Here is a 21,692-nt window from a genome sequence, read left to right on the forward strand (position 1 = left end):
GAAGTTTATGTGAAAGAACATATGTTGAATCCCATCTTCTGGTCCTGTTACAGTTCTGGAGATACAAGGGTAATTGGATACTTGGGAAAGGGAAAAGCTCAGGTAACCTGCTTAGCCCAGCATTGGTAAAGGGGGAACTACCTGTAAGTCCCCTCTGAGCAGTCTGGAGTGTTTCTCTAGGCACTGGTTCGTATTGGTGGCCAGTGAGCTCTATGAGACTCACAGACATGATTTCTTTGGTGGCTGTCAAGTTTTGTCTATTTTTGATATGCTTTATTTTGCTTATAAAATAACTAGTTAGCATTTCAAGATTTTTTTTATTTATTTGAGAGAGAGAGCATGAGAGAGGTGTGAGGGGCAGAGGGAGAAGCAGACTCCCTGCTGAGCACAGGGCCTGGTGCGAGGCTTGATCCTGGGACTCCAAGTGACCTGAGCCGAAGGCAGGCATTTAACTGACTGAGCCAACCAGGGGCTCATTGTCAGCATTTCAAAATCAAAGGATTTGATGTAGAAATCTAAATCTCCTGCCACACTTGGCTACAGTCCTACATGACCAATGCTGAATAAGAACATAACTTTTATTTTTATATATATATTTATTTATTTATTTATTTATATTTTATTATTATTATTATTATTATTATTATTTAGAGAGAGAGCGAGCACATGCAGCTTGGTGGGAGGCTGGGAGAAGGGGCAAAGAGAGAGAATCTTAAGTAGGCTTCATGCCCGACATGGAACCCAACTCAGGGCTCAATCTCATGACCTTGAGATCATGAGCTGAGCCAAAATCAAGAGGCAGAGGCTTAACTGACTGAGTCACCCACGTACCCCAAGAATATAACTTTTAGATGGGTGTTCTGCTTCTTTTCACACTCTATTTTGGCCTGCTTGCTTCATTCATCAGTGTTTCTCCCTTGGCCACTGGAACCATTTGTAGTTGAGACTCCCTTCTAGAATCATAGCTTCTTCAAAGACTTCATGGTTTGAGATATGAGCATAGATTGCCACATTGTTCTTTTCCTTCAAACTCCATCTTCAACTCTATCTGTTTGCTTTCCTAAGCTAAAAAATATGCACATACAAAATAGGTTGTACTTCTCTTTTCTTAAATATTTAGTTCAGTGTTCTGAATAATTATACTAATTTTATAATGTCATATTCAGGGTTTATAATTTGGATGAACATATAATCTTCTATGAAAAGTAGGGTATGATTTAGAGCATGAACTTTGAAGTAAAAATTCCTTGGATCTGAAAGACTGAATCTACTAATATATAATGATCAGACAATATATAAAAATAGGTCTCACCCACACTCTGCAGCAACTAGGCCAGGAAGCCATACCCCAACCTCTGTAACAATTGGTACTAGTCAGGACTTGATTAATAACTGCCAGCTTCCCTAATTTTTGCCCTTCCTTCCAACTTAGGGCCAAGCAGAGAAAGCCAAATATGTTCACCTGAACACTCATATAGGATACCCCATTTCTAGTTAGCTCACCTCAACTTTTGCTAAACCAACAGCCTTCAATCAGAGAATACCTGAAGCCTTTCCTTTCTTATCAAGTTTTCCAACTCCCCTGCCTGCCTTTGAGTTTCTGCCAATTGCAAATACAAGTGATGGTGGCTGACTCCTTGCTATAGGAACTTCTGAATAAATAGTGTTGGCTTATTCTCATTTGGGTGGTTTTCATTTATTTCCACAGCTGAAATCCTTATTCCTGCCCCTTACTAGTTATATAACCTTGTGCATGTGTCTTAGCCTCTGTAAGTCTTAGTTTCCTCATTCTGAAATGGAGATGTTAATGATACCTACTGCATAGAATCAAATCAGTTAATACAAGAAAATACATGTAAAACTCTAAAAGTGTCTGGTACACTGTAAGCCCATAATAGTGCTCAGTGTTTTTATTCATTATAATTATTTAGTTTTAGACATGAGGAAACAAATGAGAGAGAACAAAGGTCTTGCATAAAGTTCACAGAAAATGTCTGATCTGGGTGCAAACTCTCTACTAGGTTCAAATCTTGTGTTCTTTCATTGTACTTCCCAAAATTCCACTTTGCATACAGAGCACAGTCAGCAAATGTTTTCTAAATGAATGCATGAAAGAATAAGTAAATGAGTGAGCAGACTGAATTGTTACGTAAGTTGCAAATACAACTATGGGTAAAGGGAGGAATCATTCACTCAACTGAAAAAGTGAAAAAGTGCATGTGTCTGGAACCAAAATGTGTTAAATCTTGTAAGGGGGTAAAATGATTTTAGAGCAGAAAGTATAGTAGAGATCATTTAGTCCCTGTGGTTTTCAAACTTTTTTAAACTCCACAATCATAGAAATTTAGAAAGGGAAAGTTTTTACAGAAATATCTCAATATCTAAGCTTTAACCATAGGTCCTTTTTTGGTTATAAATGAAAGACTGAGAGACATTTTCATTTTTTTTCTTGAACTTGATTCTTCCTATAAATATTGTTTGTGAATAATCTACCAACGTCAAACATTAATTCTCAGAAAATGGATAAATCATGACCAAAACTAAGAAGCCGCTGAAACACTTTAATAAGGCTCATGTGTTTTAGTTTGGATTGCCTCAAAAGCAAACCAAGAGACAAGGATTTGTGTACGAGTAGTTTATTTAAGGTACAGCCTCAGGGAATACATGAAGTAGTGGGAAGTGAGATAGGGAATAGGAGAGAGCCAATAAAATGGTGTATTGATAAGTGTATTACTGTTATGGGCAACTGGTACTCAATTACACTGCGGACACTCTAAGAGAGAGTGAGGAATAGTCTATAAAATTGTCCCCATGAGGTGTGAGGCTGAGATTTCAGTCCCTCTTGGACTGAGGGATGGTCACTCCCATCTGCCTGTTTCTACCTCTTACAGACTAGAGACTCTCTTATGACAAGAGAATGAATATCTGCAGCCAGAGAGAGACAAGAAGTGATAAGTGTTCTAGGATTGTCTACTGGTGACCTCCAGGGTAACCCAAGGGGCTAGGACCAGAAAGGACAATATCTGCTATCCAAAGCCTTAACATGAGAAAGGACTGTTTAAGATATTTGGTTTAGCTTCATGTCTTTATCAAAATTAGTAATATTGTAAAAGGCAAATGATAAACTGGAGAAAATATAAATATGACAAAGGATTTTATCTTTCAAACATAAAACATGCATAAGGAAAGAGCTAAAAAAAAAGAAAAAAAAAAAAGGCCTGATAGAGAAATGGGTAGTAGTGATGAACACTAACTCATAAATGGTAGACTAGAAATGGTAAAAACATGGGGAAGGGAGTGTTCATTATTCCATTAATCTAAGGAAGTTTATTAAAAGTGAGAGCTAGATTTTTCACATCTGCTGCCAAGGTGGAGGCAACCTTTTGGAAAGCAATTTGGCATCTATGTCAAAGGCTTTAAAGTTCTTCATCCCCTTTGATTCAGTCATTCCACTTTCTGAAAATACAGCCTAGGGAAAAAAGCAAATAGGGAAAAAGTACACAACTTCCTTGAAGCATATGGAATAGTTTAAAACAATAAATGACCTACATGGACAATATCATGCAGATGACTAAATATATTATAGATTCATATGAAGTATATTATATAAGCACTTTGCAAGGAATTTTCAATAGCATGCTGTGTTAGTCTCATTTGTTTGAAAGCAAGAAAATCTCATTCAAAACACATAAAACGTATAATATAACAGTGAGGACTTGGCATGCACCAATTCCTGTCCTAAGTAATTTTATGTGTATTAACTTGCTTAATCTTCTCCAGGGCCCAGTGACTGAATATTCTTCCTATCCCCATTTTACAGATGAATAAAATGAGACCACTGGGCTGTTAAGTATGTTGTCCAAAATTACACAGCTAGAAATGATGGAGTAGGGATTCAGACCGAGGCAGAGTGGGTATAAAGCCTGCAAGACTCTCAACCAGTCCTTTACTACATTTCACAGGAGGCTCCTAAAAGGATAAACTGAATTTAGGATGCTGTTAGGCCCTGGGCAGAAAGGACATGTCACTCTTTGGCACACACTCTCCCTCTGTCTCTCTCTCTGTCTTCTCTTATTCCCTCCTTCCCTTTCTCCTTCTCCTCTTTGCTCATTGTGTAGAGCCCTCTCCACCAGACTGTACTATAGGGATTTAACGGTGAACACAACTCTTGATAGGTACCCACTCCTGGATCAATTCATGTCCACTCCAAATTAAAGCCAATCTAGAGCTTTCTGAGATAAGAACTCCCACCTAGAGAAGTCATGATTATTGTCAGTGATGCTACTTATTAATGATATTTAGTGCTATTAATGATAATTATTATAAGTTCTCGTGTTGTTTACAATGTCTTACACACTCATATTTCCTCATATGATCATTAAAATAACCTTGTGAAGCATGTAAAGCAGACACTAAAATCCCATCTTTTATTTTTTTTCAAGTTTTTATTTAAATTCTGGTTATAATATTAGTTTCAGGTATACAATTCAGTGATTCAACACTCATATACAACACTCGGTGCTCATCATCACAAGTGCTCTCCTTAATGCCCACCACTCATTTAACCCACCCATACCCCCACCACCTCCCCTCTGGTCACTATCAGTTTATTTTCTGTAATTAAGTATCTGGGTTTTTTATTTGTCTCCCTGTCTCTCTTTTTTTTCCCTTTGCCCATTTGTTTTGTTTCTTAAATTTCACATATAACTGAAATCATATGGTATCTGTCTTTCTCTGGCTGATTTATAAGATCCCATCTTTTAGATGAAGAACATCAGCATTAGAGAGACTCACAGTAAGATTTCAGACAGACCTGGCTTCAAATACTACACGCCTACCTGCAGGCTGACTTTGGTAGGTTACTGAACCTCTCTGTTTCACTCTGTGAAATAAGAACATTCCTAGCACAAACCCCATTGGTTACTGTGACATTTAAACAAGATGATGTAGGAAGTTCAGAAGCCAAACCACTGTTCTTTGTTCTTTTTGTTTTGTTTACACATCAGAGGAGGAGATGCTACGATCTCCAGTACAGTGCTAGTAAAGAGTAAGCCTTCCATGATGCTTTGCTATTGTTACCACTTGTAAAGATAGAAAGAAGCAACTTGTTTCCTTTTAGTTCTTATAGTAGACTCCAAGCTAGCTCTGTAAGAAAGGTCTCAGTGCCCCACTGCAAGGACTGTGGTTAGCCAAAAATCTTCAGGGGGTAAGTCCTTCAGGATCTGTCTTAGCATTTCAGTCAAGGTCACACTCTTCTTGCAGCAAACTCTAGCCAATGATCATCTGAGTCAGTGGTAGCTGACATCAGCTCTTCTCAGAGCAGCACCCAGAAAGGAACTGAGCAAGACAGTGGAGAAAGGGTACAAGGACTTAGTTATTTCCATCCAAGGTAGGTTTCTCTAGTGCGCAGTCCTTTTCCAGACTCTCAATGGACTAGAAGAAATTTTTCCAAGTCAAAGGGTCCCCGTTGTCCAATCCAGCCTTTGGCTTTTGTTCTTTCACGGGTATTGCTTCCAAATGCATGTCAGCGTGTGGTTTCTAGACCATAACCTCATTGTTTAATGCAGCCAGTGAAGCCTGCTTTCAGGTCAAGATTTCTTGACTTTGGTACCACTGACATTCCGTGTTGTGAAGTATGTTCTCTGCATTCAAGGAACGTCAACAATATCCTTGGCCTCAACTCACTAGATACCTGTAGAAAAATTAGAGCAGCCATCTCTAACCCACTCCACCCCACCCCACCCCACACCCATCGCAATAACTAACATTATTTCTAGGAACTGCCTAGTGTCCCCCGCTGAGGACCACTGGTGTAGGCACATGCCTTCACTTTACCAATGAGGAAACTAAAATCAAAAGAGTTAACTTGATATCATATGATCTCACTGATAGGAGGAATTTGAGAAACAACACAGAGGATCATAGGGGAAGGGAGGGAAAAATGGAACAAGACGAAACCAGAGAGGGAGACAAACCATAAGAGACTCTTAATCTCAGTAAACAAACTGAGGGTTGCTGGAGTGGAGGGGGGTGGAAGGGATGGGGTGGCTGGGTGATGGACATTGGGGAGGGTATGTGCTATGGTGAGCACTGTGAATTGTGTAAGACTGATGAATCACAGACCCGTACCTCTGAAACAAATAATACATTATGTGTTAATTTAAAAAAAAATAGTTGACTTGCCCAGTTATATAGCTAAATTCAAGATAGAAGTAGGCCTAGAGCACAGGTTTCTGCTATTTGTAATCCAGGATGCTTTTAAGATTTTGAACTAGAAAAACACAAAATTTACAAGAATAATAGCATTGTCTTCTACTTTCAGACTGGAAGAGCCATAGGTGAAAAATTCCAGAACAAAAGAATTATTGTTCATATTCTTCTTTATACCTCTGTGAAGAAGATGTTGTAACCTCTACCACATCACAGCCAGGAAAACTATGGAGTTCTGTGCCACTTGGGCTGCTAGTTTAAATCTCTTCTGTTTAATTGATTCCTTATGGAAACACTTGAAAATCATCAGGGTTTTTTAGGTGTGAAACTATTGATTGGTCTTCCTCCAAATGGACTTAATTCATATGGGTCTGTTCAGTGCAGATCAGCCTTCTGATAACCTTCTGTGTCATCTCTTGTAAAAAGCTTTCCATGCATTCCACTGCCCTGACCTTTCTATGGAGATGAGGTTTCTGTGTTTACATAGTGTCCATCCCGTAGCTCTTGCAACTAGCTCTCTTGTTGAGCTCTCTTACTGTCACATTCTTGACCGATTTCCCCTCTTGGACCATGATGGCCTGAGCCTTTCAACATTTGATGCCTAATTCTTGAATTCTTAACTCAGTAGATGTTTTGGGAATGAATGAATAAATAGATAAATGATTAAAAACAGCCAGATGGGGTGTTATATGAAACAGATGAATAACTGAACTCTACTTCTGAAACTAATGATATACTGTATGTTACTTAATTGAATTTAAATATAATAATTTTTTAATTTTTTTTGAATTATTTTTTCTTTTTAAAAATTTATTTTTTCCTTTTTTTATTATGTTATGTAAATCACCATACATTACATCATTAGTTGTTTTTTTTTAAAGATTTTATTTATTTATTTGACAGAGAGAGCGAGAGAGCATAAGCAGGGGGAACAGTAAAGGGAGAGGGAGAAGCAGGCTCCCCGCCAAGCAGGGATCCTGATGCGGGCCTCGATCCCAGGACCCTGAGATCATGACCTGAGCCAAAGGCAGACGCTTAACCATCTGAGCCACCCAGGCACCCCTCATCATTAGTTTTTGATGTAGTGTTCCATGATTCATTGTTTGCATATAACACCCAGTGCTCCATTCAGTACGTGCCCTTTTTAATACCCATCACCAGGCTAATCCATCCCCCCACCTGCCTCCCCTCTAGAACCCTCAGTTTGTTTCTCAGAGTCCACCATCTCTCATGGTTCATTTCCCCCTCCGATTTCCCTCTCTTCATTTTTCTCTTCCTACTATCTTCTTCTTCTTCTTCTTCTTTTTTTTTTTTTAAAGAAGCAGCCAATGACTCTGCCAGGAAGATCATTATAAGAGGAAAAATATGTGGGTTTTTTTTTTTCTTATTCTTTAGGAGTTTGCTGTGTTCCTTACCTGAATCTTGACTTTCTTCTCAGGCAAAGTTAAGAGGAAGGTGTCTTGAAACATTCCTATCAAATCAAATACTTTTGCGAATGTTCGGGTCAGGCATTCAGTCCTATGCTCACCTAAATGTAATGCAGACCTGTCTGTGTGATAACATCTAACCTTAGCAGTAGCTCATTTTTGTTCTGAGATTTAAAAGCCTGATCCTGGGGTAATGAATTTGTAATGCAGCACAGGAAAATCGGCTGCTGAATGACTGACAAAAGTAATTCAGATTCTTTTTATAAACCCCATTCTATCCATTGCCAGGCATTATTATGGAACAATAATGATTACACAATACTCAGGAAAAAAAAATCTGTAAAGCAGGATTATACTTATTTAAATATTGTTTATCCAGGTATTTATTATAATAAGATAATGATCTCACTGTGAATTAGCTATCAAGTGAGATGTTCTGGTTGTTTGTAAAGTTTAATTCTATACTAAAAAATAATCTTGGAATGTAGTCACTGTAACAGCTAATGAATAAATATGAAGCTTATTTTCAAGCCATTTACACATTAGGAAATTTAGGTTTTAGCCCTCATTATTTTATCACATCCAATATAAAATTATAGACAGGCTTTGTCTTGATAAGTGAAATAATTTGCATGCATCAATCACAGCGAAAAAGACAAGGCTTAACATTTCTCATATATTAATACTGATGTGCAATTTGAGTTTTAGCTTGAAAGGGCGAAGAAGTATTTCTTTGATGCAATTAGTGTAGATCTCATTGCTTGAATAGCAATGTGTATTAATCAAATAGTATTTATTTATTATTTTTGTAAAGATTTTATTTATTTATTTGACAGAGAAAGTGAGAGAGGGAACACAAGCAGGGGGAGCGGGAGAGGGAGAAGCAGGCTTCCCACTGAGCAGGGACCCCGATGCAGGGCTTGATCCCAGGACCCTGGGATCATGACCTGAGCCGAAGGCAGACACTTAACGACTGAGCCACCCAGGTGCCCCTCAAATAGTATTTATTAAGCAATAATATTTACTTAGTACTGAGCTGAATGTTGGAATATAAGAACATATAACTAATTTTAAAATATGATCATGACTATCAGAAACAGTATACGCTCAGTGAGAAGACAATATATATGTGTTTGTATAAAGTGTTGATAGTTTTATTTTTATTTGAACTTGAAAATTTCTTGAGTCTAAGAGGTGTAATTCAGGAAAGGGCCATGGTACAACAGCTCTGGAGTTCTGGATTGAATCCCAGCTCCATCTTTACCATCTATATACATACCAGCTTAGACATATTATATGCAGTCTCTAGCCCAGTGATTCTCAAACCGCTGCATGTCAGAATCACGTTAGATTTTAAAAACCCCAAAGCCCAGGCATCAGGATTTTTTTAAACATCGGTTTCAGGGTGATTTCAGTGAGCACCCAAGGTTGTGAATGATTAATCTACTTCACTATTTCTCAAACTTTAATATGAATATCAATTGTCTTATTAACTATGGAAAGTGCAGTTTTCTCATTCAGGAGGCTTGGTGTGGGACCTGAGATTTTGCATTTCTCACAGGCTCCCATGTTGGCTCTTCTCATCACAAATTCTGAGTTTCTTAACTTTTTTTCTAATGTGTTTCATGCATTTACCTTTGGGGGATGGATTGTAAATTACTTCATCAATTGCACCTTTAGTTCACGAACATTACTTTCCATAGTGTCTAATTAAACATTTAATGCATACATTAAGGTTTTCTTTTTTTAAAATTCTATGTGCTTTTTTTTTAATTCTAATAGTTCTGTTTGGTTATTTTTCAACTTTTCTTGTTCCATATTCAAAGTATCTGATTCCTTTCTGATATTTTTTATTAAATTACTTTATGTCTATAAGAGTTAGAAAGATACATTTTGTGTATCTTCATTTTATTCCACCTATATACCATGTCTGCTAAATGTTCATTCATGAGGGGAATATTGTGTAAGTGTTTTTGAAATATTGAACTTATTTTTACTGTATCTATGGAGCTCATTCCAGTGTAGTTTTGCCAATGCTTATAATAAGAGTTGTACCAGCAATAACATTAGATTTGGCAAAAATTTATGCTAATTTTGGAGTCTAAAGCCAGTGATACATTTATAGAACATCAAACCTAATATTTCAGCAGTCTCTGCTTTCCTCTCCCAAATCTCTGTTGTGACATGTTTTCTTATTGGTTTTCTGTACTATAGGTAGATTTTTTGTCCTTTTTTTTTTTTTTTTAATTCAGGGTGAAGCCCTTGTGGGTTGAAGCTATATGCAGAGTCCCAAAACTGTCTCATGCAGAACCAAAACTTTTCCACTGTTTATATATAAGCTTTAATACACACCTACTTTCTCTCTTTACCCCAAAACCTTTATACTTATCTGAAACAGTGGTCACATTAATACATATAAATTATTTCTTTATGATTCATTTCTTTTTTGTTTTCTAGGACCTAAGAATTTATCTTTTCCTTGTGTCAATTATTATTCATTTTATTTATTTAATTTTTTATTTTTTTAAAAGGTTTATTTATTTGACAGAGAGAGACACAGCGAGAGAGAGAGGGAACACAAGCAGGGGGAGTGGGAGAGGGAGAAGCAGGCTTCCTGCGGAACAGGGAGCCCAATGCGGGGCTTGATCCCAGGATCCCGGAATCACTACCTGAGGGGAAGGCAGACACAAAAACTGAACCACCCAGGTGCCCCAATTATTATTCATTTTAAAAAGACAGTATTTTATCCAGCTTTTCCAAGTACTTGTTATAGAATTTTCAAGGTTGTTTTTTTTTGTCAGTCATTTTGCCAAGCATAAAGCCATCTCTATAAGTAATTGGTATTAACTTTACAAATAATATCCTAAAGTATTTTAGGCAATAGCCCTTGTTTTCTATACAAAAAAAACCCACAACAAAACAACAACAGAAAGAACTTTAAATAATAGGGATGTTCCTTCAATATTTTGATGGCACAGTTTCATGTGTGTTGGGGGAAGGAGGTGTAGAATGCAAAGGAAATGCCTAGTGTACCTATGCCTTTGTTGTGCAGTGCTTTCTAGCACAAGGATAGTGTTGCCCAATTTCACACCATTGCGTCAAGCTTTTGCTTCTTTCCTCACTGCAGTAGCATGAGACAGTGTGAGGAAGAGGAAGAACATGGCTAGAAAGGGCTTTCTTGAATTGTCTTTCTATATGTCACCTGGTATTACTGTATTCTTGGCCAATGTCATTTCTCACATTGAGTCCAGCCATCCTCTATTTCTCAGATTTCACACAATTCCATCAATTTTCTTCTCTCTTTCATAGTATTTTATACCTTTAGATGCAAGGAACTCCAATAAACAAGCTAGTACTCCACTCTGTATAGAATATCTGAAATATTTATTGATTACTCAATTAGCAGAAGATAGATTAGTAACTTTATCAGTAGTCAGTCATGAAAGAGTATATAAACCAAGATACCATTAGGCAAAAGATGTCACATGGTGGGTAAGTATTCCTAAATGCTGATGCTATTGGTGTGAGACACCTAGTAAGAACCACATTTGACAAAGATTTATGAAGTAATGTTTCCATGGAAGATATTCATTCATTTATCCTTCTAGTAAGTATTTATTCAATACCTTAGCCTGTGTCCACTGATGCCATAATGAGGTGATGTTAGACCCAATTCTCAATTTCATTTACTCCTTCCCCATTCTTTGAGCTAGACAATTAGGTTATCCTCAAACTTACACAAAATCTCATGCAAATGTCTTTGCACCCTGCCTTACTACAAGACTACCAGTCCAAAGACTTTCTTTTTTTAAAATTTTTTTTGTTATGTTAATCGCCATACATTACATCATTAGTTTTTGATGTAATGTTCCATGATTCATTGTTTGCGTATAACACCCAGTGCTCCATGCAGAATGTGCCCTCTTTAATACCCATCACCAGGCTAACCCATCCCCCCTCCCCTCTAGAATCTTCAGTTTGTTTCTCAGAGTCCATCATCTCTCATGGTTCATCTCCCCCTCCGATTTACCCCCCTTCTTTCTTCCCCTCCTGCTATCTTCTTCTTCTTCTTTTTTTTTTTTAACATATAATGTCTTATTTGCTTCAGAGGTACAGATCTGTGATTCAACAGGCTTGCACAATTCACAGAGCTCACCATAGCACTTAGCCTCCCCAATGTCTATCACCCAGCCACCCCATCCCTCCCATCCCCCACCACTCCAGCAACCCTCAGTTTGTTTCCCGTGATTAAGAATCCCTCATATCAGTGAGGTCATATGATACATGTCTTTCTCTGATTGACTTATTTCGCTCAGCATAATGCCCTCCAGTTCCATCCACATCATTGCAAATGGCAAAGATATAGAATAGAAGCACTATATTACATGTGCCCTTCACTGTATAAGTTATTGGGTTACAATGAATCAAAACAGATAGGTCCCTTTTACAAAAAGAGTATGATATACTGGGAAAGATAGTTATCAAAGGATTCACTAATAATGCTTGTTTTTGTTTTGTTTTGAGAGTATACACAGCCATGGCTTATATCCAACCTGCATTCATGTTCTCTTGACTGGTTGTTTTGAATGATGTCCATTCTGATGGGACCAGTGTCTATTTTGATTTGTCAGTGCTCATGCTCCACTGGCTATTAAATGATTTCATTATCTCCTCTGGTAGGCTGCTCTGAGAGCTCAGGGAGGCATCACTTGAGATCTCCAGCAGTTGTTTCTTGTCTACCCCTCCCTACTCAACACAAAAATGTGGATGATTTTTCATAGATCCATAGGTCAGTGCATGGATTGTATTAGACATATGCAGTCCAATACTGTGGCCACAAAGCTCATGTGGCTATTGAACACTTGAAATGTGGCTTCTTCCAACCGAGATGTGCCGCAAGTGTAAGCTATGTATTATATTTTATTAAAATTTTTTTTGCCTATTATATTTTAAAGACAGTAGAATTTAAAATGCCTCATTAATTATTTTATACTGACTGCATAATAAAATGATACTATTCTGTGTATGTTGGGCTAAGAAAAATATATAACTAAAATGAATTATAACTATTTCTTTTTACCCTTTTTTAATGTGGCTATAACAAAATTTGTAATTATGAAATCTTTTTTTAAAAAAGGGAGGTGCCTGGTGGCTCAGTCGGTTAAGCGTCTGCCTTCTGCTCAGGTCATTATCCCAGGGTTTGGGATCCAGCCCCGCATCAGGCTGCCTGCTCAGCAGGGAGTCTACTTCTCCTTCTCCCTCTGCTCTCCCCTTCCTGCTCTCTCTCTCGCTCATTCTCTCTCAAATAAATAAATAATATCCTTAAAAAAATTTAAAATTACACACATGGCTCATGTCATGTCTATTTCAAAGTATGGTTTTAGACTTTAGATTTAATTTTTTTAAAAAAGCAATTATATATATAAATGCCCCATTTTTATGGTTTAGCAAAATGAGGTCCAGTAATGGGAAATGAGTTACTCAAAACACAGAATGGAGTAATACTAGAAATAAGCTTGTGGACTGAGCTTTGCTTTTAAACTTCTAATATTTTTAACACTTTTAATACTTTTAACACTGATTTTGAAGTTAGCCCTTATGGTGTTCAAAGGAAACACATTAGTATGAAAACTGTTTTGGAGATATGAAACCCTATCTCTTGAACATTGATCATAAGATATTTTATACAAAAGAAAAAAACTGGAATCATAAATGTTTTTCTGCCTCTTACCATTTTCTCTTATCATAGGTTTTAAGGAATAGAAGTAGCCAACTTAAACCTTTTGGTTTCTTATGGAAAAACAAAATTCAGATACTTAACAATTGTATAGTTACTAGGTTGTGTAAATGGAAGGAAATAGTCAAGTAACCAAGACGGCAAATAACCCCAAATTCAGTTATAAGTTTGTGATTTTATATACTTTTTTGGAGGGTGAGATGAGAGTGTTTTCCTTCATGATTATTTATTATATATTTAGAATTTAAATGAAATTGTGTATTCTAGACCCATATTCATTCACCACTAAGTATTTGAACTATAAGCATGATCAGTGCCAATTAATATACAATTTATGAAAAATAATGAAACATGATATGTAAATAATACAGTTAGCATAAGTTTGTTTGTAATATGCTTATTTAAATGAAATGAGATAGAATACATACCATTTAAAACCTTTTAAAATCATTGTTGAGCTCATAGGTGAAAAGGATATAATCCCTCAGAAATACCGTGGAAGGTTATTAAGAACACTTGGAAAGTGCCATGTGAGGAACTGTACTCATTTGGGATTAGCAAAACCTACCCCTCCCCTAAGATAATGGCTTATATCTCATGACTTTATCCTTTTCTGTAAGGAAAGGTAGGCATTGGTATCTTTCATTTTGCTATGGCAGCTCCATGATGACATCAGGGACCAGGCTACTTCCAACTCTTTGTTCCACTATTCCTGGGTTGTGTGACTTACTCATGATGTAAAATAAGAAGTGAAACTCTAGATATCAGAGCTTGCTTCAGAAAACTAATTGGTCAAAGCATAAAGAAGTATTTCATGGCTCCCTTTAAAGAAATGTCTTTGAAATCCCACACGACAACCCCACTTATATCTCATTGGCCAGAGCTTGTTTGTTTTTCTTTAACTGAACAGCAAAACACTGCTAAAGTTTGTTGGTTTTGTTATTAAGGGATATGAGAAAATAGATTCTTGGGTCAGCCATAAACAGATCATATTATGATCTACACATTTGCTTCCCAGATATTTATGCATGCCCTTCCTCTCTAAACCTCAAAATTTTATCCATTTACTGTATCCACACATCATCAAGGAAATTGGAGTGATGGGCAGTCCTTTCCTATAGGTTCAGGTAAATTTTATGGGATCTGAAGACCAATATACTAAAAATGTCAGTTATTGGATGTTAACAAATCTAATATGTGAAAAGTAAAGAAGGAAGAACATTAAAACTCTTTTCAGAAAAGGAGAGAGTAACTCAAGGGTATTGACAGTAACTCTCAATAATGTTGAGAGTAACTCAACATTATTTCAGAAATAATGAAAGTTCTTTGTTCTGATTCTGTCTCCAGAAGGTCTTCATTATCCATTAATATCCATATCTATGTTTTAGGGGAGGAAGTAGAATATAAGCCCTTCTTAAGGAGCTATACCTTTTGGTAAGAGATTGAGAAAATAGAAAATGTTTTTAGGATTAAGTCGTAGGCTTGATATTATTTTGGTAACATAATTCTTCTAAAATTTGTTAATTATCTGGACTATTAGCTCCTAGACCATCCTGTGTATGAGTAATCATACCCAACAATTTTGTCTAAGGGGTATTCAGCCAAAATTGGTCAAGATAATCAGAGTCTGGAAACTATGTGAAACTGGCATCAAATTGAATGAATGTAGCCAGAAGAAAGTTTGAGAAGAGGCCTGATCACCGTCTTGTAATGCTGATACATCGTCAAGTGGCAAAGAGGAATATTTATCTTGTGTTACTTCAGAAGGTAAAACAATCCCTAGTAGAAGTAAATTCTAGGAAGGCAGGTATTGATGAAATTTGAAAGAAACAAAATAGAATAAAACAAAATAAACACTCTTTCCAATAGTTGGAGCTGCCCCAAATTTGAAAGTCTCCCTCAGGAGGTTCCCTTGCTAGTTTTGGGGGCTCTTTGGAAGGAATTTCTAGTGTGGAAGGTTAAATTAGCTAATCCCCAGGGTTCCATCCTACTCTGCTTTCTATGTTTCTATGATTCTATGAAACTGAAGACAAAAATTGGACAAGTATTGATTCAGAAGAACCCAGAGAGGCATGAAGCAACTACTGAAACATATCAAACTGTCTTGCAACCTGCTGTAAAAGATTTATGCTACTCCCTTAAGAGCAGCCACAAAGTTAAGATTGTTCAATCTTCATCTTCCAGTTAGCCATTTGATCTCCTTGAATGCCCGACACAAGTTTTTGTGGTCATTTGACCTACTTTGAATTCCTGACACAAGGGAGTTGTCATAAAACAAAAGGGCTCTATAAGTTAACATTTTGTTCTTCAGGAAATGCATTCTGTTTCACAGGCACATTTATAGACTTATTCATTTTTTTGTAGATGTGTTTAGTGAGTCATGGGATTTGTCTTGGTTGGTGAGATGGGGGCAGTTGTTTTTAGTGACATCTAAATCCATGTTACTGTATTTTAAAATTGTCTTTTTCTATTGCTTTGACTTCACTTGAACAGTGACTTTCCTCTCTGCACTTGCCTTCAAGTTCAGAGGTTTAAATGGAGTCCTTAGTAAGGGTATTTTGTTACAGAAATTTTTAGGTCGGGTCACCTGGGTGGCTTAGTCAGTTAAGTGTCTGCCTTCAGCTCAGGTCATGGTCTTGGGGTCCTGGGATGGAGCCCCTGAGTTGGGCTCCCTGCTCAGTGGGGAGTCTGCTTCTCTCTCTCCCTCTGCCCCTTCCCTGGCCCACATGCTTTCTTTCTCTCTCTCAAATAAATAATTTTTTTTTAAATTGGAAATTTTTAGGTGAAAAAAATTCTGTTTTTCGGCAAGGTATATGGGACATTCAAAAACTACATGCATATAGCTAAAGAAGGAGAAAAGCATTTGCTTATTTGGTAATTATTCATTGAGTTTTTACACACCTCCCTTGTGTCAGGTGCTGAACTTGGCATTAAAGATAAAATGGTGACCAAGTCAGACACAGCTGTCTTTGAGGTACATGTATCCTCATCTGGGAGTAACATAAGATAAATTCTAAAAATGTTACAATAGGGGAAGACGTTGATGCTAGGGAGATGGCAGAAAGGGAAACTAATGTGGACTTAGTAAATCAGAAATTGATGCTATGTTGGCTCCGCAGTGTGAGTAGGAAGAGGTAAGAATGAGAAAACCGGGCTTAGCTGGTTTCCCAGACACTCTGTATATTCATCCCAACTTAACACTGTGACTAGGGCAGAACTTTTTTTTCTGGGACCCAAAGGTCATACATTTTTAAAGACTTTCTTTAAGGAGAAAACAAACAAGCAAAGTATAAAAACACAATTGGGGACAAAATAAGTCGCTATTTCAAATGAGAGAAATAATCACAAGAAAATTCTGAAATTTTAGAGATTTAGAGTCTTTTCTTCTGAATTCTTTGTAGGCCATTTTCCAGAAATGCTTATGTAGATAATGCTTCTGTATGCAACCTGGCTTTCCCTCCCCACCCAGAATCCTCTGGGACTCTTAAGTAACTCTCAGCGCCCATAGGCTGCTATGCAAGTGAGGGATCTTGAAGCTCCGTTAAATATAAAATAAACCCACCTTACCAGTGACTCCAGTTTAGAAGTAACGGGAGGTGGAAGTCTTGTTTTATGTATGTTATGACTTTTGGAAATTTACTGTGAATTCTTGATAAAAATCATACCTCAATTACCTAGGTGATGGCACAGGCTCTGGTTTTGACACACTTGAGTTTGAATTCTGGTTCTGCAGGTGATTAGCTGTTTAAGGTTAGGCACACGGATTAAACTCATGGAGGCTCAGTTTCCTTATCTGCAAAACAGAGATAATAATGATACCCATCATTTAGAATTCTGGTAAAAATTAAATAACCATCATAATCACCATCATCTTTGTCTTCTTAAATACTTGTAGTAAGGAAATTCATGGAGAACATCACGATTTGCAAATATTAAAATATAAGTCAACAAGAATGTATAGAACTTATAAACCAGTATTATAATTATACCTAACTTTAGGTAAACTTTGTAGTTAACAAAGCATTTCCATGTTTACTATGCCATCTGATCTCACCTGATTCTGCCAGGACTGCTATAGGACTGGGACCCTTCACTGTTTGCTCTCAGCATCCATTCTGATTGGACAATGTACTTGACATTCTAGTTGCTGGATATTTTGAATACCATTCTTTAGAAAAACATAATTAGGCTTCACTGTTATAATTTTTTTAATATGAAGTGACTGAAACTGAAAAGAATGACTTGCACAAAGACTCACAGGTTACAAAGGAGGTGGGTTACATTGTTTGGAAATGAACTGTCAAACTCCAACTTTGGTGCTTATTCCACAATATCAAAACTCAGTAGCTCTTATAACATTAGTCTAACCTCAGGTCATCTAGGAATTAATAATAAAGGCAAACCAGGTAGAGCTAATTTCACAGATATTCTAAAAGGCAGTACTTACACTTACGTTTCCTTCCTTCTGGTGGAAGACTCACCAATGGGCTCAGAGCTGTTGCTGGAATTAAGAGCATTAGAAGTATTGCATTCTAGTTTATGTGACACTGGGGATGTGCATGGGCAAGGCCTTACAGAGGCCTGGATGATGACTGAGGATTGAAGTAACTGGTGAAGCAGAGAGAGAAGAACCCATCAGCTTACACTTAAGAAAGCTATCGTTAATGAACATACAGTTAATGCAATGAGTCCATAACCAACATTGACGACTTAGTCATTATCATTAATTCCTTTCCTTGCAACATTTCAGCTTCTATCTATAATATGCGTCAGTGGATTTCAAACTGTGCAGTGTACTAAAGTGTTTCCTTCAGAGCCCCTTCAATCACCTCAGTGGAGGAAGGAGTTGAAGGGATGGGCACAGTGTCTGGCATCTTTCAAAACTGATAGTAGTGGGTGCCTATTTATCTCCGTTATATGTTGAACTTGTTCTTAAACTTTCCTTTGAAAGAGGATGCTTATCTTGGAAGTAAATTTAGAAACTGCTGTAAAGCATATGGGAACAGAATCTAGGTGGAAGACCCATTCCACCACTTTTTAACTCTGATGTTGGGTAAGTTATTTCACAACTCTGAAATTCACTAAAAACAGATTTGGGGGGAAGAAAAAAAGGAAGACTACCTTCTCCCACGTAGTTGATGAACTGTTGAAATCATATATGTATGGTGGTCATTTAACCTGCAGAATAAGACATCAATTTTAGTTATTACTATTAAAATCTCATCAGTGGTACATTTGATGGCCAGTCAGTACATCTGACTTAATCAGCATATAAATATTCTTGGTAAACAAAGGCAAAATGCATTAGGTGACTACTCATGAGAATTGTTACCCACACCTATATATTTTGAATTTGATCCCAAAATTTTGCCTGAAGTTAAATTGATTATGTCAGAAGGGTATATGTTCCACCACTATAAATCACTTGGATGACTTTACAAAACAGGCCTTCAGCAGGACAACAAATGCACAACTCCATTAAATAATATACATAATCAGGGTCTGCATTTCTTGCTACTTATGTTATTTTTTTCTTTTAGGAGTATACTTGAATACAACTGAATATCAAAAAAGAAACAATTTGATTTAAAAAATGGGAAGAGGATCTGAATAGACATTTTCCAAAAAACGATGTACAGAGGGCCAACAGGTACATAAAAAGAGGCTTAGCATCACAAATTATCAGGGAAATGCAAATCAAAACCACAATGAGGTATCACTTTACATCTGTTAGAAAGGCTAATATGAAAAAGACAAGAAATGACAAATATTGGCCAGGATGTGGGGGAAAGGGAACCCTTTTGTTCCCTTTGGTGCACTGTTGGAGGGAATGTAAATTGGTGCAGCCATTATGGAAAACACTATGGAGGTTTCTCAAAAAATTAAAAATAGAACTACCAGGGGTGTCTGGGTGGCTCAGTTGGTTATGTGGCCAAATCTTGATTTCGGCTCAGGTGATGATCTCAGGGTCCTGGGATCAAGCCCAGCATCTGGCTCCACACTCAGTGCAGAGTCTGCCCTGAGGATTCTCTCCTCCCTCTCCCTCTGCCCTTCCCCTAGTCACTTGTACTCACTCTCTCTCTCAAATAAATAAATACATCTTTAAAAAAATAGAACTACCAATATGATCCAGCAATTCCACTAAGTATTTATCCGAAGAAAATAAAAACATGAATTTGAAAAGATATATGTACCCCTATGTTCATCACAGCATTATTTACAAGAGCCAAGAAATGGAAGCAATCTCAGTGTTCACGGATAGTTGAATAGATAAAGAAGATGTGGTATAATGGAAGATTAATCATAAAAAAAGGATGAAATTTTGCCATGTGTGACAACATGGATGGACCTAGAATCTATCATGCTGAGTGAAATAAGTCAGAGAAAGACAAATACTGTAGTTCATTTATATAGGGAATGTAAAAACAAAACAAACATACCAAATAAAACAAACAGGCTCATAGATATAGAGCACAAACTGATGGTTGCCAGATGGGGGCATGGGGATGGACAAAATAGGTGAATTGGATTAAAGGTCCACTTCCAGCTTTTGGAGTCCACTCTGACCTGGGCTTGGCCCTTGAGTGAGGAGGTTTGTGGCAGACACCGGGGCCGGGTGTTTTGAGCTCCAGACAGGGTGAGGGAGGTTATTTGCAACAACCATCTAGGTAAGAAGGTCCATGTTAAATGCAACACTAATGACCCCATCAGGGGCCTTAAGAAGCTGATCACAACCCAAACTGGCACCCGTTAGAACAAGATCATCCTGAAGAAGTGGGACAAAATTTTTAAGGACAATGTGTCTCTGGGGGACTGTGAAATCCATGATGGGTTGAACTTTATTACCAACAGAGCATAACTCTTTCCCCCTTTCCTGCCCTGGCCGCCTCTCCCCTCCCTTCCCCCGCCCCTCTTGTTCCATCCTCATCCCCACACTGGTATGGAGGCTTGTTTTTATTTTTTTTAATTTGTTTTTAAGATTTTATTTATTTGAGAGAGAGAGAGTGCACAGGCAGGGAGGAGAGGGAGAAGCAGACTCCCCCTGAGCAGGGAGCCCAACATAGGGTCGATCCTAGGACCCTGGGATCATGACCTTAGCCTGAAGCAGATGCTTAACCAACTGAGCCTCCCAGGTGCCCCAGGATGCTTGTTTTTAAAAACTCATATTAATAAAATCTTCTTGCAAAAAAAAAAAAAATGTCCCTGGAGCATTGCCCTGCCATGGCCCTGTGAACCCACCCTTCAGGCCTGGGTGCATGGACAGCTCCAGGCACCACCTTCAGCCTAGCCTGTCCACCCAAGGATGGCAAAGGGCAGCAAGGGTCTGAGGTCAGCTGGCCAGAGGCCACGAGAATTCCCTGCACAAGTCTGGACCCTCTTCTCCCCTGCCCCTCGCCCCTCTGCCCCTATGATTCCAGCCAGAGCTGATATTTCCAATCAGAGGATGTCTTCACAAAGTGCAGCCCCTGAACAGGGTCTTGGTCGTTTGGAAGGGAACACAGTGTCCCCTCTCACTAGGGGGATGTCAGAAAAGGAAGAATGGGGCTCTTTTGGTTTGGTTTGCTTTTTTTTTTTTTTTAAAGGTGCTTGCGTATTTAATGTAAATAATAGAAAGCCTTAATATCTTTTCTGGAACACAGAGTAACATTTTAATATCATGTTTTGGATGTACATAATATATTTATAACAAAGCAAAAAAAAATAAATAAGTTTAAAATAAGTCATGAGGATGTAATGTACAGCTGAGGGAACATAGTCACTAATATTGTAACAACTTTTGTGGTGACAGATGGCAACTAGACTTATTGTGGTGACCATTTTGTAACGTATATAAATATTGACTCACATATCATATACCTGAAATGAATACAACATAGTATGTCAATTGTTCTTTAATAATTTTTTCAAACAATAGGCTTGGGTAATGTTCTGACTCTGATTTTCTAAGAATGAATAGCTTTCTATTTATACTCCCCTGAACTAGTACTATTTCTGAGGCTCGAATATGAAGTGAAATGTCTAAATGGTCAGGAAACTGTGTGAGGTGAGAAAGTCAGAGCCTCCGAGTACTGTTTTAAGTGTTGCTAATCCTGGCCACTATACTATAAACTGGCTATTTTTTCATGAAAACATGATTTTTCTGAGATTTATTCCTCTGACAAAAAGCCGGCTTAATTTTCTCTTGCATTGTTTGCTGTTAGCTTATTTTCACAACTATAAGAACCCTAAGAATGAGATTAGAAATCCATTGTCAAGGGATATCAAGGGAGGTCTATATACCTGGAAAAATAGTGCAATGTGGACATTTCCAATTTGTG

The 21,692-nt window shown here is 37.5% G+C and overlaps 1 protein-coding gene across 4 annotated transcripts in view; it reads left to right on the top strand.

Moving 5' to 3' along the window:
• LRRC4C (leucine rich repeat containing 4C) overlaps positions 1–21,692 on the top strand; it is a 1,189,131-nt gene that overhangs the window by 670,232 nt on the left and 497,207 nt on the right. For 3 of the 4 annotated variants that reach the window (XM_073904733.1, XM_073904737.1, XM_073904739.1), the window contains exon 4: positions 18,915–19,024. The exons of the other annotated variant lie outside the window; for it this stretch is intronic. The gene's annotated coding sequence lies outside the window, so the exon portion shown is untranslated. The remainder of the gene's footprint in view (positions 1–18,914; positions 19,025–21,692) is intronic. 4 annotated transcript variants of the gene reach the window in all.

Source organism: Callorhinus ursinus, unplaced genomic scaffold (genome assembly GCF_003265705.2).
Source record: "Callorhinus ursinus isolate GAN/ISIS: 27379988/994484 unplaced genomic scaffold, GSC_fseal_2.0 scaffold21, whole genome shotgun sequence".
NCBI classification, from domain to species: domain Eukaryota; kingdom Metazoa; phylum Chordata; class Mammalia; order Carnivora; family Otariidae; genus Callorhinus; species Callorhinus ursinus.